General features: G+C 39.4%; 1 protein-coding gene across 3 annotated transcripts in view; it reads right to left on the bottom strand.

The window, feature by feature from the left end:
- KDR (kinase insert domain receptor) overlaps positions 1–26883 on the bottom strand; it is a 150980-nt gene that overhangs the window by 110151 nt on the left and 13946 nt on the right. The window contains exons 1-2 of one of the 3 annotated variants that reach the window (XM_081589836.1): positions 19197–19368; positions 1337–1439 (exon numbers count right to left, since the gene is read on the bottom strand). The exons of 1 other annotated variant lie outside the window; for it this stretch is intronic. The gene's annotated coding sequence lies outside the window, so the exon portion shown is untranslated. Of the gene's footprint in view, positions 1–1336; positions 1440–8590; positions 8733–19196; positions 19369–26883 lie in introns of those variants that run through there. One more of the 3 variants, XM_081589807.1, reaches the window with a different exon arrangement.

The following is a 26883-nucleotide window of genomic DNA, read 5'->3' as shown; positions in this document are numbered from 1 at the left end:
CACTTCAAGTGTTTAATAGCCACATGTGGCTTGTGGCGACCATACTGGACATTTAGAATATCTGCATCACTGCAGAATGTTCTATTGAACGGTGCCGCTCCAGATAATGTTCAGGCTCAGATTTCTCAGTCATTCAGCTCCTCCTTGACTGGACAGGGTCTGGGTGAGGTCTCAAGGTGGTCTGCATGTATGGAGAAAGGGGTGTGACTTCCCCTCCTCCAGCCCTGTGACCTGATGCTGGTCTTCAGTGAGCTCAGGCTGTGTCAACTTTGGGGTCCCTCAGCAGCCATCAAATGCTCACACAAACATCCCCCCAACTCAGCTTCCTGATTTCAGAGTCTTACGGAGGCCGAATCTCTGTTCCTTCCACTGACACGATCCTCCAGTCCATGAGGAGGCCTGAGAAGGGTCAGAAGGAAGCCTGCTAGCCTCTCTCAGTTAACCACCTTCTGTGACCTACTCTGCAGTCTAGATCCATGGAATTGTCTGGACTTCCCACCACTCCAGCCTCAGTGGGAGCCCTGTTCCACCAGAGCCTCCCCCAGATCTTAAGTCCGAAGGCTGCCCAGGTTTTCCAGAGTCTGAGGCACTGAGGGAGACAAAACTGTAGTCTCTCTACAAACTCTCTCTCTCAGTAGACCACAGTGGTCCCAGGCTGTGCTCACAAGCACGGCAGGGCCCCAGCCCTCAGACGCCCTAAAACTCCTCTGGCTGAATTTAACATATATCCTCCCACAGAAGTTTCAACCCAGGGTGGGACAGGCTCCTGTTTCTCTCCTCTCTACTCTCTTCCTTTTCTCTCTGCCCATTTCTCTTCTTCCTGTCACTCCTTGGGGCTGGAAAGGAGTGGGATATTCATTTACAACCCAGTGTTCTGTGGCAGGGGCATCTCAAGTGGCACTAGTGGTAAAGAACTCACCTACCAATGCAGAAGACACCAGAGATGTGGGTACGATCCCTGGGTCTGGAAGATCCCCTGGTGGAGGGAGGACATGGCAACCCACTCCAGTATTCTTGCCTGGAGAATCCCATGGACAGAGGGCTACAGTCCTTAGGGTTGCAAAGAGTTGGACATGACTGAAGCAATTTAGCACAAATGCACGTTGTATGGCAAAGTTACTAACCAGGCTTTCTCATCCCTAGTCAAGAAAGCAAGGCCTTTTCCTTTGAGTATTTTAGGGGGAAATGAAGGAATTTAGAAAAGCCCTACTCAAAACAACAGCTATCTTTTATTTGCAGTGTCAGGAGGGATTGCTACTTGCACCTTTGTCTTTACATTTTTTTATGTAAGATTTCTAATCCACACCCTCCCCTGGTGTTTTTCCACCCCACTCACCAAGGCAGATGAATGTCCTTCTTGTCCCACCAGGGTCAAGGTTGTTTCCTCAGAAAGATGAGCATTAAAAAGCACATGAAGAAATTCCCAATCGTCATACCAGCTATGAGGAGGAGGGAAAATGTTAATTACAATGTTTTATTACAATTGCTGGCTTAGACTAACCAGAAAATGTCTTTGGAGAGAAGGTAATTACCAAGGCCACATTTTTGGATGTAACTGGGGAGAGGTCAAAGATGCTTTACAAAATGAATGTTAAAGGGTTGACACCCCAAGTCTTCACCACACTCCTAGCTCTGTGACATTGAGCAAGTTGTTTTATCTCTCTTGGCCTCAGTTTCCTCATCCATAAAATGGAAATAATAATCATGCTATCATGCATTATTGTGAAAATTCAATGAGACTGCATTTATAAAATATGATGTCTACAGCATAGTAGTTGTTTAGGAAATACCCCCACAATAATACTACAGCTAGAGAGAGTAACAAAGCAACATCAGCAGAGGAAATCTTGTAACAGGGAGTAATAGTATTAGCCTAAATCCTGTTTTGGGGCCCAGAGTTATGGTTTAAAAAGGTTTTAAGTGTAACCATTAAAGTAAACCTTGTTTATCTCCAGAGAAGGGGAACTCGCTAGTTCCAAAGGCAACTGACGTTCTTTTTTCCAGTTCTGATGATTCTAATCCTATTCCTTACATTATGCATTACTTCCTCTCATTACAACTTTTCCCTCATTTGTTCTTTAAAAAAGATTCATGATAATTCAAACAACACAGCAGTCTGTAATATAAAACATCACAAAAGTTTATAAAGAAAAACTCTCCCACTACACTCTACCAAATTCTACATTGAAGCTTCTCTCACTACCCTCTACCAAATTCTACTCTCTAGAAGTATCTCCTCTTAACAATGGTTTTTCCATTCTACTTCCTCAGATATTGTCTATGTATACACAGTTACATATGTACGAATTTTTACATAAATGAGATCAAACTCTATACATATTTCTGCCACCAGCTTTTAAAAAAGTCAGCAGTGTATTGTAGATGTAGCCCCATATCCTGACACAAGAATTGACAGCACTGTGTGGACAGGTCATGATTAATCTAATCGATTTCTCATCAGTGGGCCTCCCCCTGTTTGGCCTTCTGGTGCCACTTGGAAGAGTCTTAGTGGTTTTAAAGCGCTTTAAGTCAGCTATCACATGAGAGCTTTCTCTAAACTAAGCATCCCAAGTGCCTAATGGTGTTCCCCATCGAACACAGTTCTAGAAACCTCCAAATATGCTGGAACTTCTCTGAACCTTAAAGAACCAGACAGCATGTCCAGGACAGCTGCCGGGCTGGTATAGAGTACAGGAAGTCATGCCTCACTTCCTGCCAGGGAGCTTAGGAGCCCACTCATGTGCCAGGCGGCCAGGTTCACTCATCATTCATAGTTTTGTGACTTTCTCTTCTAAACCTGAACACTTTTGAGAGTGAAAAGTACACTAACTTGAGGGGATAAGGAGAAACCAAGACTATCTAAGGTGGAATAGAGAACTTTTCATACAAAAGTTTGTCAGTTAAAATGTTATGGCTTTTTTCTGTCATGCCAACTGCTTTTAAGCTAAGCTCCAAAGCTACAATTTCTCTATCAGAGACAAACTGGCCTCCATGGGAAGTAGGTTTGATTTTTAAATCTAATTCCTTTTTACAGATGAAGAATCAGGCCCAGAGAGGTTATGGGGAAATAGGACCAAAATTCTAACAAGTACCTACTATATGCCACTCACCACACTATGATTTTTTTTTCAGTTTCACTGAGATATAATTGACATTATTGTTGTTGTTTTAGTCACTAAGTCGTGTCTGACTATTTTGTGACCCCATGAACTGTACCCCACCAGACTTCCTTATCCATGGGATTTCCCATGCAAGAATACTGCAGTGGGTTGCCATTTCCTTCTCCAGGGGATCTTTCAGACCCCGGGATCAAGCCTGAGTCTCCTATATTGGCAGGTGGATTCTTTACTATCACTGTACAAATTTAAGGAATAGAGCATAATGATTTGATTTATACATCATGAAATGACTACCATGAATAAGTTTAGTGGATATCCATCATCTCATAAGATACACCATTAAAAAAATAGAAAAAAAAATTGCTGTTCTTTGTGATGAGAACTATTAGGATTTACTCTGAATAACTTTCACATACAATGTACAGTGGTGTTAATTATTTTATTATGTGGTACATTACATCCTTAATAATTATTCATCTTATAACTGGAAGTTTGTACTGTCTGACTACCTTCATCTAATTCACCTCTCCCCACCCTCTGCCTCTGATCTCTTTTTGTATGAGTTTGCTTATTTTTGAAGTATAATTAACCTACAACACTATGTTAGTTCCTAGTATACAACATAGCGATTCAATATTTCTATACATTTCAAAATTATCACTATGCTAAATCTTGCTGTCATTTGTCACCATAGAAAGATATTACATAATCATTGACTATACTCCTCACACTGTATATTTCACACTTATGACTCATTTATTTTGTAATTAAAGCTTTGTGCCTTGATCTCCCTCACCTATTTCTCTCTTCCTCCCATCCCCCTCTCCTCTGGCAACCACTTATTTGTTCTCTGCATTTATAACTCTGTTTGTTATATAACTTATGTTTGTTCATTTGTTTTGTTTTTTAGATTCCACGTATAAGTGAAATCATACAGTATTTGTCATTCTCTATCTGACTTATTTCACTTAGCATAAACTCTCTAGGCCCACCCATATTGTTGCAAATGGCAAGATTTTATTCCTTTTATGGCCGAGTAATACTCCATTGTGTGTATACATATATACCACATCTTCATTATCAATCCATCAATTGATGGGTACTCAGTTGCTTCCATACCTTGGCTAATGTAAATAATGCTGCCATGAACATAGGGCTCCAAGTATTTTTTCAAGTTAGCATTATTGTTTTCTTCAGATAAATACCCAGAAGTGGAACTGCTGGATCATATGATAGCTCTATTTTTAATTTTTTGAGGAATCTCCACACTGTTTTCCACAGGAACTGCACAAATTATATTCCCACCAACAGTGCACAACAGTTCCCTTTTCTCCATACACACTAGGATTTTTTAAAATATATTTTTATTCAGTTAATATTGATTGAATATTTACTACATGTCAGCCACTGTGTTATTTGCTTGGGAGGCAATCTCTGTCCTTGTGCCACTCCAGGATCTATGGCGATACATAGGGGTAAGATACATGGGCAGAAATGCAGGCTCAGAAAAGTGAACATATTTTCCCAAAGTCACAAAACGAGTTAAGTGGGCAAGCAGGATTCCAACTCCCTGCCTTGCATCCAGGAATCACATGATAACTGCTCTTCCCAAGGGGAGAGTTCGGCATTGGGAAGCCTTTCTTCTTACTGTTGCCTTGGAGGTGATTTAAACTACAAGGGCATGTTCCATGCACAGACCTCAGGCTGAGTTACATCACTGTAAGCTGGCCGACTGACTACTCAGGTTTCCTTTCCTTGGTGTTTTCTTATCTGTCTCCCACCAATGGCTTAGCTTCTATGGGTGAGTGGGGTCAGGAAGTGGCACAGAGTCTCTGTTTTTATTCTCTGTGTGGAAATTTTCTAATTATAGGTCACACCGAGAATTTCCATTCTCCCCCATGCACTTCATTCTGTTTATGTAACTTAATAAGCAAAGACCCAGAGCTTTTTTTTTTTTTTTTTAAAGACTTAAACCATGAAGCTTTTAATGAGGAATCAAACTCATTCCCTTATCTTTCTGATTAGTGAATAGCCATCGTCTGTTATCTGCTTAGTCTGTAGCTGAAATTACGATCTCTCCTCTGGTCGGGATTTTATAGTCTGATTATGCCTTAAGCTTCCTGTTGTAAGCCATCAGGGGAAGCAGAAACATTAACTACTCCCACCTCCACCACCAAGAAATAGATTCAAATACAGTCCTTTAAAACACCAGCCTTTACAGAATAAAGAGATGATATAACACAGCATCAAGAAACAAGAGTTTAGAGCTCAGGATGGTATATAGAGCATGGCATTTGATGCAACTGAAGGTCCCCATTTAGAGCATAAAAGGGAGTGAGATTTCAGACAATCATGCTTTGGAGAGCACAAGCTAAAGACCAACACTTGAATTGCTTTATTTTAATTATATGGTTATTTTTTCCCTAATTTAACTGCCTAAAAATAATTCTGTCATCTCAGTCTAGGATCTACTGGATATCTTATTCAGTAATAGTAACTTGTAGGCAAAACTTGTTCAGTAGCAACAAATCAGTTCCATAAAACAAAATGAAAAAGAAGATCCTACAAAAACACATTTTTAAGCCAAATTTTTTAAAGTCAAAAAACAACAACCTAGGAAAGATTCCGCTCTCTCCCTGCCAGCACTGTGTAAACAGAAATCTTTTTTGCAGAACCTCTCAACAAATGGAAGCTGAAAAAGAAATAAAAAAGGAGTGAGATTTTGGTAGAAGATTCTGACCTTGAAGAGCTACGCTAACTATCATAAAATTATTTTTTAATTATCCTCTAGGGGCTTCAGAATACACTATAATGAAGGGAAATGAATTTATGAAAAAGGCTGCCAAGTAGGAAAAAGGAAGGTGCTTGCTATTCAGGAAGCAAACAGCACCAAAGCAGGCAAGCAGGGCCCAGAAAGACAAGAGTAACTGACCCCAGGAAAGTCACTGAGCTTGGCTGAAATATCAAAAGTAGCAGTCTTACCACGAAAACATTTTTACCTTCCTCCTTGACAAGGTAGGGAGTAAACGAAGTGTGGTATGTTCCTGGCACAGAATCTGGCACAAAAATCAGTGTCGTAACTGTCATGGCTGTTGCTATATTTTTGGGAATTCCCAAGCAATGTCCATTTAGAAGATAATTGAAACCAGATAAGCAGATATTTTCCAATATTGGGGTTTTTTTTTTGCCAATTTTGTTTTAATCATGTTCCATTTCTATAAATGGAAAAAATATTACCTTGCTGACTCAACTAGAGTGTAGTATGTTCCCCTCTAAGGGAATAGCCCTAAGAATTCCTAAAGAGCCTATCTATCTTCCAGGCAGGAAAATTTTGTTGAGGTTTACTTTTTTGATGATTATATAATGAAAAGAGTCCACATTTTCTATTGTTCAATATAACACAGAATATTTCATGTATACAGTCTTATACTGCTTAAAGTATTACCTAATATATTTTCAAACTGAATATGATTTCCCCAAGTATACATAGCTATTTTCTTCTCTCCCTAATGCCCCTCACTAAGTCCTTCATAAAAATCACTGCTTTAGAACTCAGCCTAGGAGAATTATTCCATTTCTAATACATATGCAGAGTGGTTTTCTGAAAGCAGCAGGGCTTCAGGAGCTTGCTAAATTCCTGTGAACTGAAGGCAGAAAATATCCAGAAACATATGGCTAATGTGGAAATAAGTTGGAGGAAAGGGGGAAGAGGGTTAGATTAGTTATATGGACAGGTAAAAAAATACATAGGTTGCTCTTCATCCCCTCAACAAAATGCAAGTGTTCACCTAAGCCACCAAAGTCTTAATAATGGATGAATCCAAGTATATTTTAATGTAATTGCCAGGTCCACTACCAGCCCACACAGTGCCTTTAGACAAATTAGGAGAGCACAGCCCTTCCTAAAAGCACTTTACTTTCATATCCTGAAAAATCATTGTACTATACTGATTTTTTTAAAAAAGAAACAACTCCCATCTACTTAAAAAGTATCATGTAAATTTGCACAAATCTACGATGTCTGTGATGTTAATGATGCTCCACAGAAGGTACTTTTTTCAGTCTACAACTCAAGTTCAATGACACACAGCTCCCCTGGGAATCACTTGTTTAATGTCCATCACCCCCACCATGAGGAGCTGTGTCTGTTTTATGTATGGCTTCATCTAGCTCAGTTCCTGGTACATAATAGATTCTTAATATTGAATTGAATGACTTGATATCCATTGAATGATTGAATGAATGAATGAGTAAATGAAAGGTCCCCCTTTAACACAAGAATCTACTAAAAAAGTAAAAACTAAGGAAAATGTACATTGGTGCAGCTGCTGTGGAAAACAGTATGGAGGTTTCTTAAAGAACTAAAAGTAGAACTACCATATGACCCAGCAATTCCACTCCTGGAAAAAAAAAATTCCACTCCAGAAAAAAAAAAAAAACCCACTAATTCAAAAGGATACATGCACTCCAATATTCATAACTGCACTGTTTACAATAGCTATGCTATGGAAGCAACCTAAGGGTCCATCAACAGATGAATGGATAAAGAAGATGTGGTGTATTTATACAACGGAATACTACTCAACCATTAAAAAGAATGAAGTTTTGCCAACTGCAACAACATGGACGGATGTGGAGGGCACTGTGCTAAATGAAATACGTCAGAAAAAGATAAATACGTATGATATCACTTATATGTAAAAGCTAAAAGATAAAACAAACTAGTGAATATAACCAAAAAATAGACTCACAGATACAGAGAACAAACTAGTGGTGACCAGTGGGGAGAGAGAAGGATGAGGGGCAAGATAGGGGTGGGAATTAAGAGGTACAAACTATTATATATAATATAAATAAGGATATATTCATACATATATTCACACAACAGAGGGGATATAGCCGATATTTTATAATAACCACAAATACTCATAACCTTTAAAAATTATGAATCACTACATTATACACCTGTAATCAGCTATACCTCAATTAAAAAAATATTGTAATCAACTATACCTCAATTTAAAAAATCAAAAAACTGAAAACTAGGCATGGCTAATATTGACTGAGCACCTTCTATGCATCAGGCCCTACACTAAGCAGAGACATGAGTTCCCAGGAGAACCCTGTGAGGTAGGTACTATTTCCCTCCACAGCCCTAGAAGTTTAAAGAGGTTAAGTAACTTACTGATGTCATTCTGCTTATATGTCACAGACCACATGACCACCATAATCACATTCCTCACCACTCCACTAGCAAGTCAGTCTGGAGTCTGCATGCTCCAAGAGGCTGCTACACCTATAGGAAACAGAGTTCCCTTATACGGCCAGTCCAAGGAAAAGAAGGCTCTAGAGGCTCCAAGCTCTGACTTCCTTTGCTGCCTATAGAGACAAAACTATCCTCTAGATGCAATTCTGGCAAGCAGAGAGGTCACACAATATTCCCAGTTCTGGTCTGCATGCCCAAGACTCACCTTTGAAAGCAGTTAGCAGCAAGTCATTCCGCTACAGAATAACAGGAGGCTCTTTTGTCAGCTATGGGTGCAACACTCACACCCATTGCACATTTTGAAATGTCCTGGCCGCTAGATGGCACTGAAGCTCAAATGTCACAAAACTGGAATCCTTCTCCAGCCATATTTTAATTAAGATAATGACAACACAGTAGCAGCATTGTTAAGCACTTACTATGCCTCTACAAGGGCTTCCCAGATAGCACTAGTGGTAAAGAACCTCTGCCTGCCAATGCAGGAGACGCAGGAGACGTGGGTCCAATCCCTGGGTTGGGAAGATCCCCTGGAGAAGGGCACTGCAACCCACTCCAGTATTCTTGCCTGGAGAATCCCATGGACAGAGGAGCCTGGCAGGCTACAGTCCACAGGGTCTCAAAGAGTCAGACACGACGGAAGTGACTTAGCACAGCACAGCACATGCTTCTGCAAGCATTATCTCATTTAATCCTCAGAGCAACTCCATGAGGTTGATCCTTTATTAATTTCATATTACAGATGAAGAAACAGAGCTTTAGAGAGGCGACTCTCTTGACCAAGGTCTCATGGCTATATAGAAGTAGAGCAGGGATTTTTATCAAAGCACCCAGACTCTCCACAACCTAACATTCTTACCACTGTTCTGCTTCCTCCCACACTATCGTCATCCGGTTGCTCAGCTGCTGAGAACAGGTTCAATATGACCACAGGTTATATTTGAAACTCCTCTTGGGAAATCCTCTCTCAAAGAGGAAGAAGAAAAACCCCATTCAGGCCACATAAGCATGTCAGGCACAAGTGAAGATTCAGATGGACTTGAGCTGTTTATTCAAGGGCAACAGCCTCAAAAGGGCATCATCCTGGTGATGGGAAAAAAAAGGAGACACAGCCTGCAGTGCAGTAAAGCAAAGTATGCTAGATGTGGCTACAGGGTCTCATATGCTAGAAGAGCCCCAACAGATGGCCTGAAGGTGAGCCCTGTCTCCCCCTTACCCATCACGGGATCTAGAACAGGTCCTTAGCTTCTTTAGCTTCTGGTAGTAAAAGGGGGAAATAATGCATGCCTTGTCTTCTTTGCTGGGTAAAGATAAAATGTGTGAAAGTTTTCATTGTTAATGTAGTTTGTTGTTCAGTTCACTAAGTCGTGTCTGACTCTTTACGACCCCATGAACTGCAGCATGCTAGGCTTCTCTGTCCTCCACTCTCTCCTGGAGTTTGCTCAAACTTGTCCATTGAGTGGGTGAGGCCATCCAACCCTCTCATCCTTTGTCATCCCCTTCTCCTCTTGCCTTCAATCTTTTCCAGTATCAGGGTCTTTTCCAATGAGTCAGCTCTTAGCATCAGGTGGCCAAAGTATTGGAGCTTCAGCTTGAACCCATGTCTCCTGCGTCTCATGCATTGCAGGCAGATTCTTTACCCCTGAGCCATAGGGAAGCCTTGTTGATGTGGCTGAACGGTAGGTAAAATATAATATCATTATAAGCCTTCTTGCTTTCTTTTCACTTAAGCAACCTCCTTTTTTGATCTTTCTTAAGCCAATCTTCTCTTTTCACAACCCAAATCTGTTTCCAGAAAACTATTCTTAAAGAAGAGGTCTTACCAGATCTGCTCTTCCCACTCCCAGCCATTCTACCTCCAATTTCAAGCACAGTGACCCAGGCCTTCCACTGACCACTTCCAATCAGCCTCTCCTTCCTCAACTCTTCCACCTTCAGTCCCTCCTTGACCTGATGCTCCCAACAGACCAGATTCTCTGCAATGCTCAAACATGCTCTTTATTCTCTGACCTCTGCATCTCAGCCATTCCATCCACCTGTCTGTGGTTTGTGCCACCCAACATCTAAGCCACTGGCCTTTTTATTTTTCTTTTTAATTAGAGGAAAATTGCTTTACAATGTTGTGTTGGTTTCTGTCATACATCAATATAAATCAGCCATAGGTATACATATGTCCCCTCCCTCTTGAACCTCCCTTCCACCCCTCACCTCATCAGACCCCTCTAGGTTGTCAAAGAGCACCAGATTGAGCTCCCTGCATCTCTGATTAGAGCTCAGAGCTCACGATCTTCCTTTAAGGAATGACTCCCCTGGCATTGCACTGGCCAAGAGGTGGACACATGATCCAAGTCATACCTACTAGGCCTTGTTACCTTGAAATTTGTACCTTAAGAGGAGTGAGTCAATCTAACAGTGTTGGAGGTGACTCATCATACAGACCATGCTCCAAAAAAACACATCGGCCACCAATCTCCACACATCATCCCACGATGCCTGTTCCCTTATTTTATTTTAATTCAGGAGCTACTCCCACAATCCCCAACAGATTCCCCTCTTTTCCTTCCCACTTCCCTTTTCAACTAGCCACAGTCCATCTCTGCTGCTTGCAGCCACTAAACAATCCTTTAAGATTCAGTTCAAATGGCAACTCCTTCAGAAAGCCTCATTTCAAACATACTATAGCAGTCATTTGTACACATTTTTATTTCCCCTCTAGATGACTCACTCAAAGTCAAGAACTGGGGCTTGTTCATTTTCATATCCCCAACAACCTCTATGCCTAGCACATGGGCATTTCTAAACAAACAGTACTTGCAGACTTGGCTAGCAAGCCATTTAAGGAGCAGAGTTTAAAGCAACTAATAGGATTTTGTGAAATTTTAATTCTGTGTTCTGTAATGTTCAGACATGTTGTTAGGTAACTGAATTTGTTTTACTCTAGGAATCATCTATCCAAATTCTACAACCATTACCACATTTTCAAGAAATTTGAAAGTGTCACTCAGACCCAGAGATTTCTGACTTTATTGTCCTGCTTCTCTCCCTGTTGAAGTATCAGGGCTTGAGCAGCTGCCACCATTAGCTCCCAAAACAAGCATGTGAATAACAATGGGAAGTGTGACATTTCCCTGGGTTTTGGGTTGTTTTTTTTTAAGCCTTCACAGGAAGAGCTTGACTATGGAGAAATCTATGTTTAGACTGTTGTCTTTTGTATTTAGTTTAGTAAACTGAACTTCAAGGCCCCTAGGATGCAAGTTATACTCATTATATGCAAAAACAATATCCCCTTCAACATGATTTTCACATCAGAATGATAAAGAGTAACCAAAAAGTAAAAACCATTGCAGTATAAAACAGACCCACAGTTAACATAAGACCTTAAATGAGTACAATTAAACTGTTGAAATATACGTATACTATAAAGCCAAGCATGATTGTTGTTATCTCTACCATGAAATGGTGTTTCTTCTCTCTTTCCAGATGTGAGATCATTTTGAAGCAAAGGAAAAAGGAGGGAAAAAAAGAAGTTGACAGCAAGGTTTCTGAGCCTACTGCTCCTTCCCCTTCCTACCAAGTCATTAACTATTTAGGAAAAGTCTTGATGGCAGCTGAAGTCAAAGCTCCAATTCTTTGGCCACCTGATGCAAAGAGCTGACTCATTGGAAAAGACCTTGATGTTGGGAAAGATTGAAGGCAAAAGAATAAGGGAGTGGCAGAAGATGAGATGATTAGTTAGCATCACCAACTCAGTGGACATGGATTTGAGCAAACTCTGAGAGAGAGCAGAGGACAGAGGAGCCTGGAGTGCTACGGTCCATGAGGTCACGAAGGGTCAGGCACAACTTAACGACAACAACCTGATGACAGCAGCCATCTAGCAGAAGTGTAGGAAAAGTTTTAGATTTACTGTAAATATCAGATCACCCCTGCCCTAAGTTATGTCTTATCTACTTTCATTAATTACTTACTAAACATCCATAATAATAATGAAAAATCATCACCAAAAACCAAATTTTCAAACATGCCCATATTTCAAAAGTTGTCCTGTAATACAGAAAAGAATAAGGTTGAACTTGACCTAAAGTTCAGTAAAATCCAAGGACATTATCCATACAAAAGCAAAATGCAAAGTCTGGGAAGATGAAGTAGAAATACTTTCCCCTACTCCTCCCATTAATTATATCTAAAAATTCAGAAATTATGTAGAAAACAGATATTAAGAGTCTGAAATGTGGATAGAAGGCAGATTGAGAGAAAGGAAGGAAATAATAAAGTTAAGAGTAGAAGTCAATGGGTAAGAAGAAAAAGAGTAAAAGTCGATGAAATTGAAAATGAAAAAAAAAAATCAGAGAAACTCAAGAAAACAGAGAACTAATGCTTTGAAAATATCAGTAATGACAAACCTCTAGAAAGACTAACAAAGGAAAAAGAAACCCCAAAATGCCAATATAAGGATCAGAAATGATAAAGGGTTATCATTACAAAATCTGCAGACACCGAAAGTAGAATAAGGGAAGACTACAAAAAACTGGTGGCTCAGAAGGTAAAGTTTCTGCCTGCAATGCGGGAGACTGGGGTTCGATCCCTGGATCAGGAAGATCCCCTGGAGAAGGAAATGGCAACCCACTCCAGTACTCTTGCCTGGAAAATTCCATGGACGAAGGAGCCTGGTAGGGCTACAATCCATGGGGTCGCAAAGAGTCGGACACAACTGAAGCAACTTAACATATAGACCAATATCCATCATAAATAAAAGCAAAAATAATTAACAAAATATTAGCAAACATAATTGAATGATATATAGAAAGACTTATATATCATGTCTAAGTGGGATTTATTTCAGGGATGAAGGCCAGTTCAATACTTGAAAATTCATCAATATAATCTATCAAATTAACTGAATGAGGAAGAAAAATTGCATGATCAAATCAATACAAAAAGTCATCAGACAAAATGCAATATATTCATGTTAAACACTCTCAGAAAAATAATAGAAATGTCTTCAGCTTCCTCTACCAAAACTTGCAGTTAACATTATACTTAATGATGAAAGACAAAGCTTTTCCTCTAAGATCAGAAACAAGGCAGGACACATCCACTCTTTGCACTCTTATTTAACACAGCGTTGGAAGTTCTAGCCAGTGCAGTAAGGCGTGAAAAGGAAACAAAAGATACACAGGCAATCAAGGAAGAAATAAAACTGTCCCTATTTTCATGTGACATAATTGTCAACATAGAAAAACTATAAGGCGTCTACAAAAAATATCCCAGACCTAATAAGTAGGCTCAGCAAGTCACAGGATACAAGATACGCAAACTATGCTCAATCATACTTCTGTATACTACCAATAAACACACTAAGATGTTAAAAATACAGTTCCATTTACAATCACTCAAATTAAATGAGATGTTTAGGTATAAATCTAACAAAACATGTACAAAACTTGCATGATGAAAACTATACAACACTGATGAAAGAAATTAAAGGTCTAAATAAACAAACATACCATGCTCAAGGATTAGAAGACCACTATGTCAAGATCTCAATTTTCTCCAAATTGATATACCTTCTTAATTAAATCTCTAGCAAAATCCCATCAAGATTGATTTGCATATACAGATTATTTTTAAATCTGTATGGAAAAGCAAAGGAACAAGAATAGCTAAAACATTTTGAAAAAGAAGAATAAAGTGGGAGGTATGCATATGTAGTTCATTCAGTCGTATCCAGCTCTGCGACCCCACCAGTTTCCTCTGTTCATGGAATTTTCCAGGCAAGAATACTGGAGTGGATTGCCATTTCCTATTCCAGGGGATCTTCCTGACTCAGGGATCAAACCTCTGTCTTCTGCATTGCCTACACTGGCAGCCAGATTCTTTACCACTGAGCCACCTGGAAAATCTAAGGTGAGGGGCTTCCGCCCATGTGCTCTGGCAGTTGCCACAGTGATTACTGTACACTTGGGAGAGGCAGCAAAGGGGGAGGTATAGGCCACTCAATTTCAAGACATGATATAGCTATTGTAATAAAAACTCTGAGCTACTGTCAGAGAGACAGACATATAGATCAACACAACAGAGTAAAGAACTCAGAGATCTACATTGATATGCTCAATTGGTTTTTGACAAAGGTGCAAAACTACTCAATTGAGGAAAGATAACCTTCTCAAGACGCACGATAAATTGGACATCTCAAGGAAGGAAGGACAGGAAGATAAGAGGGAGGAAGGGAAGGAAGAAGAGGGAAAAGAGGGGACGGGAGAGGAGGGAAGGGGGGAAGGGAGGAAGAAAGAGAAGAAAGGAAAAGAAAGAAAAAAGAAAAGAAAAAGATCTTGACCTAAGTCTCCTAACTTTTATCAAAAAACAACTCAAAATCGATCACAGACTTACATGTAAAACATGAAACTTAGAAGAAAAGGGAAGAATCTGATACCCAAAAAGTTGACACATAAAATTAACCACTAACACTGTCATAATGAAGTAATACAGCTGCTGAAACTCAGCCATCATGCCTCATTCCAAGAAGCAGAAAAGAGGAAGTGGGCAAGGACAAAGGAAGTGTGACAGTTTCTGATTTTATTAAGGAATTTTTCTGGCAATCCTAATCAACACCTTTTGCTTACATCTCAGGTGGAAACTGTAATATTTTACTGGGAAAACAAGCAGAGTGCCAGCGTAACTAATTCTGATAAGCTAGGCCCCATAGTGAAACTTTATATTTATCCTGCTTGGTGTCCATAGAACTCCTGTAACAGTAGCTTGACATCTTCCATCCATTTTAGGAACTCTGATTAGTATTTAAATATTGAGCTTGCTCTACTCTCTCTTTCCTCACCTGACCAGTGAACCAGTGAAGTTGCTCAGTCATGTCTGACTCTTTGCGACCCCATGGACTGTAGCCTACCAGGCTCCTCTGTCCATGGAATTTTCCAGGCAAGAGTACTGGAGTGGGTTGCCATTTCCTTCTCTAGGGGATCCTCCCGACCCAGGGATCAAACCCAGGTCTCCCGCATTACAGGCAGACGCTTTACCGTCTGAGCCACCAGGGAAGTCCTCACCTGACAGTTCAATCATATACATGTTTTCTCTTTTCATTATATCTCTGTACTTCTGTATTATACATGTATATGTATAATCATACACATGTTATCTCTTTTCATTATTTCTTTGTATTTCTGGGGTTGTTCCCTGGTGGCTCAGGCAGTAAAGAATCTGCCTGCAATGCAGGTTACCTGGTTTGATTGCTGGGTCAGAAAGATCCCCTGGAGAAGGGCATGGCAACCCACTCCAGTATTCTTGCCTGGAGAATTCCATGGACACAGGAGCCTGGTGGTCTACAGTCCATGGGATCACAAAGAGTCAGATAGGACTGAACGACTAACATTTTCTTTCCCTGGTAGCTCAGACAGGAAAGAGTCTGCTTGAAATGTGGGAGACCCAAGTTTGATTCCTGGGTTGGGAAGATCCCCTGGAGAAGGGAATGGCTACCCACTCCAATATTCTTGCCTGGAAAATCCCATGGACAGAGGAACCTGGCTGGCTACAGTCCATGGGGTAACAAAGAGTTGGACATGACTGAGCAACTAACACAACACTGTATCTCTTACATTCAATTTTGTATTTTCCATTATTTCTTCTTTTGATTCCTTAATCCATTATTTTCTTCTGATCTTTTTTTTCTTACTCTGCCTAATGTACTTTTAAACCCATCTATTGAATTCTTCATTTCAATTATTGACATTTCAGTTGTAAAACTACTATATAGCTTTCTCTCACAGTTTCCAGTTCTCTGTGGGAATTTTCCACCTTTTCATCTCATCTATTTAACATATTATTTTAAACTCTTTATCTGCTACTTCAACTATCAAGAAATTTTTTCAGTCTATATCTATTGTCTGGGGTTTATTCCCCTTGATTTTTGATGATTGGTTTTGTCTGCTAGTATGCCTGTAAGTTGCCAGAAATTGGAGATAAGCTATAGAGATAATTTGAAGCTCTGGGTGATATCACAGTCCTCCAGAGATTATTTACTTTGCTTCTCCCAGGTATTCTGAGTAAGAACAGATTATTTAATCCAACTGAGCTGGCATGATACAGGATTTTGCTTTTTGTGAAGGTTGCTTACCTCTATTTCATCCTTACTGCTAGGATACAATCTTTTGGGGATCCTTTGAAAGCCTGGAATATTTCATTCACAAGAGTCCCACCTTCTTGATAGGCCCTAGATTCCAATATTGTTTCTTCAGCTATAACACTGGTAGAAATTTAGCCTCTTAGCCACCATTTTCCATTCAGCTTTTTCATGTTTCATCCTCCATTTATGAATCACCCAATGTCTTAAGAGAGAAATTGGCAACAAAAGTTGGGTTCATTTTTGTGTTTCTCTTCTTTCCAGCATCTTGGCCCCTCAACCTCAGTCTTGGTAACTCTCAGATGCCTTTGAGTATGTATTTTTAAAATTTTTATCCATCACTTATAATTGTCATTTGAAGAATTAATCTGCAATTCAGTTTACCAGCAGCATCCTGACTGATGAATTCTGAATAATTGACCCCTTAAGGGCAGGAATTCTGACTTTTCACTGTCAGCCTCAGCTGAAGGTCTACAACACAGCAAACTGTTAAATGAATGAGGTCTTTTAAATTTATACAACTGGTCAAGACAATAAATACTCTAGGAATTCACAGAAAGACAGAAAAATTTGAACCAAAATCATTACGTAAAAACATCATGAAGATGCAGGTTGATGTAAACCTCTGTTTTAACATTTGAGCCAGAGTGGATAGAACTTAGGTAGTCTGTGATATGGAGTAGGATGCTTCATTAGTCTCTGTGCTGTGCTGTGCTTAGTCACTCAGTCGTGTCCAGCTCTTTGTGACCCCATGGACTGTACCCACCAGGCTCCTCTGTCCATGGGATTCTCCAAGCAAGAATACCGGAGTGGGTTGCCATGCCCTCCTCCAGGGGATCTTTCCAACCCAGGGATCGAACCCAGGTCTCCTGCATTGCAGGAAGATTCTATACCATCTGAGTCATCAGGGAAGCCCATATTAGTCTCTAGCTGCTGCTGAAATCAATTGCCACAAACCTAGCGGCTTAAAACAACACAAATTTCTTAATATTATAGCTCTGAGTTCAGAAGTCTCAGATGAGTCTTACAGGGCTAAAATCATTATTTTTGCAGAGATTTGTTCTTTATATAGCCTCCAAGAGAGAATATTTCCTTGTCCTTTTCATCTTCTAAAGGTCACCTGAATTCTTTGGTTTGTGGCCCCTTCCTTCACCTTCAAAGTGCGTCCCTTGAACCTCTGCTTCTTTCATCAAATCTCCTTTTTCTGCCTTTGATCCTCTTGCTTCCATCTTACAAGGACTTCTGTGATTACACTGGGCACAGCTGAATAATCCAGTATCATCTCCCCATTTTAAGAGCCTTAACCACAGCTGTAAAGTCCCTTTGGTTGTGTGTTTGTTGTTGTTCAGTCACTCAGTTGTGTCTGACTCTTTGAGACCCCATGGACTGCAGCACAGCAGGCTTCCCTGTCCTTCACCACCTCCCAGAGCTTTTGTTGTGTAACTTAACATATTCGCAGGTTCTGGGGACTGAAATGTAGACATGCTCAGCAGTCCATTATTCTGTACCACAGATGTTTTCGCAAAGGTTTAATGAAGTGGCCTAGAACCAACAGCACCAGTATCAGCTGGCAATTTGTTAGAAACACAAATTCTCAGCCCTTATCCCAGATCTACTGGATCAGAAACTCTGGTGAGGCCCAGCAATCTATGTTATAGCAAGCCCTCCAGGTAATTCTGATGTATACTAAACCATTTGTGAGATACTGCCCAAGAGTGTGGGAAAAGGCAAAGCAGGTGCAGAGGATTCATGAGTAGATGGACTTCATGAGGATAGAGAATTTCTAGAGCATAACAACACAGCTGGAATCAAGACCATGGAGAGCCTGGAGTGAAGTGTTATATCACCGGTAAATTTTTGTCTCCAAATATAAATTTGATGGTCTTCTTACATATTTCACAGAATAAAATACTTAACTGAACATCCCCATTGATTTCATGAGGCATAAAATTAATCTGTTCAAATACACAATCTAACAGATTGACCTAGAAAAATAATTTTTGTATTTTTAAAAATAAAAACCAAAAATTTATTCTAAGAATTTGCAGACTAAAGACATAATTTCTTACATGCTCAAAATTTTTAAAAAAATACAGAAATATTCAAAGGGTTAATTAATAATATTGTCATTCCAGAACATCTTCCTCAAATTAGCTATAACAATAGCTGTAATTTATCAGCAATTTTACTATTTTCATTCTTTCTTCTAACAAGCAGCAAGTGAGGAATTCTTAACAACAGTGTTATCTCTAGAAGACTAGGGCTTCCAAAGAATCACAGGTGACTTCCCAAGAGGGTTGATTAACAGCAGAGGACAATTGCCTTTCCAAAGGCAGAGAACTGGGGCCATTTCAAATTGTGCTCTCCTAGAGGCAAACAGGAAACAGGAAGCTATCTGCCAGCCATTCTTACTCTGCCCCAGAACAGGAAAAGCAATGGGAGGAGCCTTATCAGTTACGTTGACTCAGCCCAGGGAACAAGATGGCTTGTTCTGCAGGCCTGGGCTGCTAGGTAGCAGACACCTACAATCCACTGTAGCTCTCCCTAACAGCCAAATAACATCCATTCAGTTTTAATACTGGGAAAATGAAAATGAATGTTACTCAAAGCACATTTACTAGACTTTAAACAAAAGGGAAGATAGTTTTGTCAAATGGCAGTGAACAACCAAAAGATAAGCTACCTTCCATCAGCAGAAGTCTTTTGCTGGGCCCCAAATTCCTCTGGTGGCTCAGTCAGTAAAGAATCTGTCTGCAATGCAGGAGACCTGGATTCAATCCCTGGGTTGGAAAGATCCCCTAGAGAACAGGATGGCAACCCACTCCAGTATTCTTGCCTGGAGAATCTCCATGGATAGAGGAGCCTGGCGGGCTACAGTCCATGAGGTCACAAAGAGTTGGACATGACTAAGCGGCTAAGCACACACAGGACAAACTCCTCTGGGAGAACATCACCATAGCACTCAGCTACAAAAAACTCAAAATGAGGAGAAACAGTAAGACGAGTTATAGTGTCCCCTAGCAAATGTAACAGTAATAAGAGAATACTGGAGTAGGCAGCCATTTTCTCCTCTAGGGGATCTTCCCAACACACAGATTGAACCCATGTCTCCTGAAGCTCCTGCATTGGCAGGCAGACTCTTTTACCACTGAGTCACTTGAGAAACTAGTCCATGCTTCCACACGAATTCCTGTACTGTGGCCTCCTGGACTTGGTACAGTAGTGCACCCACAGCTTATTCTGTTTGTATTTCTTTGCAAAATTTAACAATACTCCCAAACAAGCCTGAGTTTAGAAACAGAAGAGAGCTAAGCGCTGAATGTGCCAAAATATACCAATTTATGAGGATCACCATGATTAAACATTTTAAGGCTTCTCTTCAGGTTACTGAAAAGGATCTACATCACACAGACATAGTGTAAGGGATCCATGCTTTGAGATTGTATTTGTAGAATAAAAAAAGGAGGAGAAGTTGAATTCATATAACAGGTGCTATTAATTAACTGAAATGTTGGTTCTGACTGGGGCCAAGTCAAACCAACTGGTCATATGATTTAAGATATTTCCAAATGTGTTTTTTTCTCCAACCTTTCTCTGTTAGCAATGGCATCGGCAACCCAGATATCCAAAGGAGAACACACTGAGCCATTCTTATCTTTACCTTCTCCTTTACCATCTCCCACCCGCTTCATGCACACATGCAGTTTTAATCACTTGAGACCCTTTCTCATTCCACCTCTGAAATGCCCTCACCTCTGCCTCCCTCCATTCCCAGGGCCCAACTTTTGGCTCCAATCATCTTTCTCTTTGGACTACAAACACTGCCTCTTGACCCATGTCCAAATCCTTGAAACCTTGACCAGAAGGGCCAAACACCCTCAACACAGTAGGCCAAACGTCCCTCACATGGGCATCTCATTCCCTCAGGAAAAGTCAATGGTCCCCTCATCGATGTTTTCACATCACTCTCTTCCGGATTTAACACAATCATTCTATAACATTATTTTATTGAGATACAACTTGCACACAACAAAGGGCACCAATCTTAAGGGTATAGCTTGACTAATTTTTACATATGTGTATGACCTGTAGCCACCACCCAGATCAAGACATCAAACGTGCCAGCAGCTCCTCAAAGTTCTCTTTACCCTGCTCCCAGTCAACACTTTGCCACCCAAAGGAAACCACAATTCTAACCTCAAATCACTAGATTAATTTGCCTATTTTTAAACTGTATATAAATGGAATCAAGAAGTAGGCACTCTTCTATGTGGTATTCTATTTTATGGATGCACCATTTATCCATTCTGTGAACAGATATTTGGGATGCTTCAATTTGGGGGCAATTATAAAGCTGTCATGTCATATTATTGTACATGTTTTTGTGGACATATACACTACTTGTGTTGGGTATGTACCCAGAAGTGGAATCGTTAGGTCATAGGATATATATATATGCAGGGTGACACATACCTATCCTAGCCCTGTCAACACCTCACTCACCCAAAGCTATGTGGAATATTCAAATCAGTTCCCTATATCCCTTGGTCCCCACAGAGTTGCCCAAAAGCTCATTTGCATCTATCTGTCTGGTATTACTGGGTTTTAAACTTGCTGATATGTATTTGGTCCCTGATTAAACTGCTGGAAAATTTAATGGGCTAGAAAACCTCAAACATTCAACTCTTTTTTTTTCCCTGTAACTTTGTGCAGATTTATTCTGAAATGTGCTAAGGAAACCATGCTCATTAACTAGCCATTCTGTTTTTAAGGTGGAATTAATTAGTGCCAAAGTTCTCCACCTCAACCCGGAGATAGAAAAGGCCTCCCAGAGAAACACCCTCAAAAAGATGCATGTCCCTCGATCTGTTTGCGCAGATGGCAGGTATTAGCTACACAAACACATGGAGAGAAGATAGGATTACGGTAGGAAGTCCTCCAAAGTCCTCCAGCTCTCCCTGAAACTGAATTTCTTGCTCTTCCTGTTTTTGCTTCTGAGTCTTAAATTTTCACTGCTCTTGTATGTCTGTGAGTGTCATAGCATGAACCACTTTCTACTCCTTCTCACAGAGATGATTCTCTCCATTTTGATGCCTCTTTTAATAAAACATTGATTCCAGACAGTTTCAGCTACCACATCCAAAAGAAGCCCTTTGCAAACCTGAAACTGTAACCCTCCCTGAGCTAAAAGTAGAACAAAAGTCCCAAAGGTAAAGTTTCATAAAGCTATGCAAAATGGGAAGATATATATTGTTATTATTTTCTTTTACCCTGAGAAGTATTAATAAAATTTAAATGTCCTTTTGATTTTAAATAAAGATCTTTTAATTGAGAGAAACTCAATGTGTCTGAGTTATTCGCTTATTGCTACCCTACTCAGGAGGAGAGGCTTCATGGAAAAAATTCTGATCTGGCAGCAGGCAGCCATTCTGTGCAATTAGGCACCTCATTCTTCTATCTTGAGAGACGCTTCTAAAATGAGTTCAACAAATAAGTATTTCTGAACACCCTAAGGCAAAATTCACCAGCCTGCACCTCTCACTTCCCCCTCTCAAAATCACAGTAAAATGACAGATATTAATTCACTGAAACCTGGCAAATACTATGATTCACCCTGGGCAAGGGGTCAAGTTAACCACTGGCAGAGCAGGATGGACAGTGTAATAATCTGGCTACTTCTTTAGGAAAACCTCAGGTAGTTTAAATAAAATCATTTGTCATGTGACATTTTTATAGATTTTACAAATGTCCCACACAATCCTCTCTGCCAAATGGTGATGCCACTTACCCCTCGGGATTCCTGAGAGAGATGGCATATAATACCACCTCAAATACCAACTCAAATACTGTCTTTTTATTTATATACAAAAAAAATGGTGGCAAAGGAAATACAGACATTGAGATGCTTTAATTATCATTTAAAACAAGATATGAGGAAGGACACTACATAATGATCAAGGGATCAATTCAAGAGGAAGACATAACAATTGTAAATATCTATGCACCCAACATAGGAGCACCTCAATACATAAGACAAACACTAACAGACATAAAAGGAGAAATTGACAGTAACACAATAATATTAGGAGACTTTAACACTCCACTCACATCTATTGACAGATCATCAAAACAGAAAATTAATAAGGAAACACAAGTCTTAAATGATACATTAGATGAGATGGATCTCATTGATATCTTCAGGACATTTCATTCAAATGCATAAGAATACACCTTCTTCTTAAGTGCACATGGAACATTCTCCAGGATAGACCACATCTTGGGTCACAAATCAAACCTCAGTAAATTTAAGAAAATTGAAATCATATCAAGCATCTTCTCTGACCACAATGCTATGAGACTAGATGTCAATTACAAGAAAAAAACTGTAAAAAACACGAACACATGAAGATTAAACAATACATTTCTAAATAACCAACAGGTTACTGAAGAAATCAAAAAGGAAATCAAAAAATGTCTAGAAACAAATGACAATGAAAACACAACAACTCAAAACCTATGGGATGCAGTGAAAGCAGTTCTAAGAGGAAGTTTATATCAATACAATCCTACCTCAAAGAAATAAGAAAAACATCGAAGAGACAACCTAACTTTACACCTAAAACAACTGGGAAAAGAAAGAACAAAAAAACCCCAAAATTAGTAGAAGGAAATAATTATAAAGTTCAGAGCAGAAATAACTGAAAAAGAAATGAAAGGAACAATAGTAAACATTAATAAAACTAAAAGCTGGTTCTTTGAGAAGATAAACAAAATTGACAAACCTTTAACCAGACTCATCAAGAAAAAAAGAGAGAAGAATCAAATCAACAAAATTAGAAATGAAAAAGGAGAGGTTACAAGAGACAATGCAGAAACACAAAGAATTATAAGAGACTATTATGAACAACTATATGGCAATAAAATGGATAACCTGGAAGAAATGGACAGATTCTTAGAAAAGTTCAATCTTCCAAGACTGAACCAGGAAGAAACAGAAATTATGAACAACCCAATTACAAGCACTGAAATTGAAGCTGTGATAAAAAATCTCCCCAAAAAACAAAAGGCCAGGACCAGATGGCTTCACAGGAGAATTCTATCCAACATTTAGAGAAGGGCTAATGCCTATTCTTCTAAAACTCCTTCAAAAAATTACAGAGGAAGGAACACTTCCAAACTCATTCTATATAAGACCACCATCACCCTGATACCAAAACCAGATAAAGACAACACAAAAAAAGGAAAGTACAAGCCAATATCACTGATGAACATAGAGGCAAAAATCCTCAACAAAATTTTAGCAAACAGAATTCAGCAACATGTCAAAATGCTCATACACCATGATCAAATTGGGTTTATTCCAGGGATGCAAAGATTCCAAAATACACAAATCAATCAATGGTGTATTTGTTAATACACCATACTGTATTTATTAAACACCATAGTAACACATTTAAAGATAAAAACCATATGATCATCTCAATAGATGCAGAAAAAGCCTTTGACAAAATTCAACACCCATTTATGATTAAAACTCTTCAAAAAAGTGGGCATAGAAGGAACCTACCCCGACATAGTAAAGGTCATATATGATATGCCTACAGCAAACATTATTCTCAATGGTGAAAAACTGAAAGCATTCCCCCTAAGATCAGGAACAAGACAAGAGTGTGCACTTTCACCACTATTATTCAACATAGTTCTGGAAGTCCTAGCTACAGCAATCAGAGAAGTGAAAGAAATAAAAGGAATTCAGATCGGAAAAGTAAAGCTCTCACTGTTTGCAGATGACATGATACTAGACATAGAAAACCCTAAAGATAGTAACAGAAAATTACTAGAGCTAATCAGTGAATTTAGCAAAGTTGCAGGATACAAAATCAATACAAAGAAATCACTTGCACTTCTATATACTAATAATGAAAAATCAGAAAGAGAAATTAAGGAATCAATCCTATTCATCATTGCAACAAAAAGAACCAAATATCTAGGAATAAACTTACCTAAGGAGACAAAAGAACTGTACACAGAGAATTGTAAGACACAAATGAAAGAAATCAAAGATGACACAAACAGATGGAGAGATATTCCATGTTCCTGGGTAGGAAGAACCAATATTGTGAAAATGACTATACTACCAAATGCAGTCTATAGATTCAATGCAATCCCTATCAAATTACCAATGGAATTTTTCACAGAACTAGAACAAAAAATTTTACAATTCACATGGAAACACAAAAGACCCCGAATAGCTAAAGCAGTTTTGAGAAAGAAGAATGGAGCTGGAGGAATCAACCTTCCTGACTTCAGATTATACTGCAAAGCTACAGTCATCAAGGCAGTATGGTACTGGCACAAAAACAGAAATATAGACCAATGGAACAAGATAGAAAGCCCAAAAATTCACCCATGCACCTATGGGTACCTTATTTTTGACAAAGGAGGCAAGAGTATACAATGGGGCAAAGACAGCCTCTTCAATAAATGGTGCTGGGAAAACTGTACAGATACATGTAAAAGAATGAAATTAGAACACTTCTTAATACCATATACAAAGATAAACTCAAAATGGATAAAAGACCTAAATGTAAGACCAGAAACTATAAAACTCTTAGAGAAAAATATAGGCAGAACACTCAATGACATAAATCAAAGCAAAATCCTCTATGACTCACCTACTGCTGCTGCTGCTGCTAAGTCGCTTCAGTCATGTCCGACTCTGTGCGACCCCATAGACGGCAGCCACCAGGCTCTGCCGTCCCTGGGATTCTCCAGGCAAGAACGACTCACCTACTAGAGCAATGGAAATAAAAACAAAAGTAAACAAGTGGGGCCTAATTAAACTTAAAAACTTTTGCACAGCAAAGGAAACTATGAGCAAGGTGAAAAGACAACCATCAGAATGGGAGAAAATAATAGCAAATGAAACAACTGACAAAGGATTAATTTCCAGAATATACAAGCAGCTCATACAACTCAATATCAGAAAAACAAACAACCCAATCAAAAAGTGGGGAAAAGACCTAAACAGACATTTCTCCAAAGAAGACATACAGATGGCTAACAAACACATGAAAAGATGCTCAACATCGCTCATTATTAGAGAAATGTAAATCAAAACTACAGTGAGATATCACCTCACACCAGTCAGAATTGGCCATCATCAAAAAGTCTACAAACAATAAATGCTGGAGAGGGTGTGGAGAAAAGGGAACAGTCTTGCACTGTTGGTGGGAATGTAAATTGATACAGCCACTATGGAAGACAGTATGGAGATTCCTTTAAAAACTAGGAATAAAACCAGCAATCCCACTCCTAGGCACATACCCTGAGGAAACAAAAACTGAAAAAGACACACGTATCCCATTGTTCACTGCAGCAGTGTTTACAATAGCTAGGACATGGAAGCAACGTAGATGTCCATTGACAGATGAATGGATAAGGAAGTTGTGGTACATATACACAATGGAATATTACTCAGCCATTAAAAAGGAACACATTTGAGTCAGTTCTAATGAAATGGATGAAACTTGAACCTATTATACAGAATGAAGTAAGTCAGAAAGAGAAAGAGAAATATCATATTCTAATGCATATATATGGAATCTAGAAAAATGGTACTGAAGAATTTATTTACAGGGCAGCAGTGGAGAAACAGACATAGAGAATAGAATTATGGACACAGGGAGAGGGGAGGAGAGGGTGAGATGTATGGAAAGACTAACATGGAAACTTACATTACCATATGTAAAATAGATAGCCAATGGGAACTTGCTGTATGGTTCAGGAAACTCAAACAGGGGCTCTGTATCAACCTAGAGGGATGGGATGGGGAGGGAGATGGGAGGGAGGTTCAGAAGGGAGGGGATACATGTATACCTATGGCTGATTCATGTGAGGTTTGACAGAAAACAAAATTCTGTAAAGCAATTATCCTTCAATTAAAAAATAAATAAATGTAAAAAAAAAGATATGTAATTCATAGCTGTCTGTTTTCTACAAATTCCAGCTAAGGTAACTTTCCCCTCTTTAACTTCTTCTCTCTTAGGTCTCACTTTCCTCACTTGTTACTTTTGCACCTACTTCTATCTTTTCTTCTCCCTCCTTTCCCACAAGACACACACACACAAGTGTACTTTTCTGCATTGGAATGCTTGTCCCCACATCACCACGACACCACATCTAACTGATGCTGTTGATCTGAACAACATCAGGCTATATAACTGTTCAAACTAACCCAGCACTTTGGTCTCTTGTGAGTACCACCCGTACCAAGCAAGTACCCCCTCTACACATCCCTTCCAGGTCCAAGCTCCAAGGAGATAGCAGAGTTCACACTGTCATCTGACAACTCAACCACGGAATAATTA

This window comes from Giraffa tippelskirchi, chromosome 1 (assembly GCF_054371585.1).
Source record: "Giraffa tippelskirchi isolate mGirTip1 chromosome 1, T2T-mGirTip1v1.2.pri, whole genome shotgun sequence".
NCBI lineage: Eukaryota > Metazoa > Chordata > Mammalia > Artiodactyla > Giraffidae > Giraffa > Giraffa tippelskirchi.
This window is presented reverse-complemented; position numbering and strand designations above follow the sequence as displayed.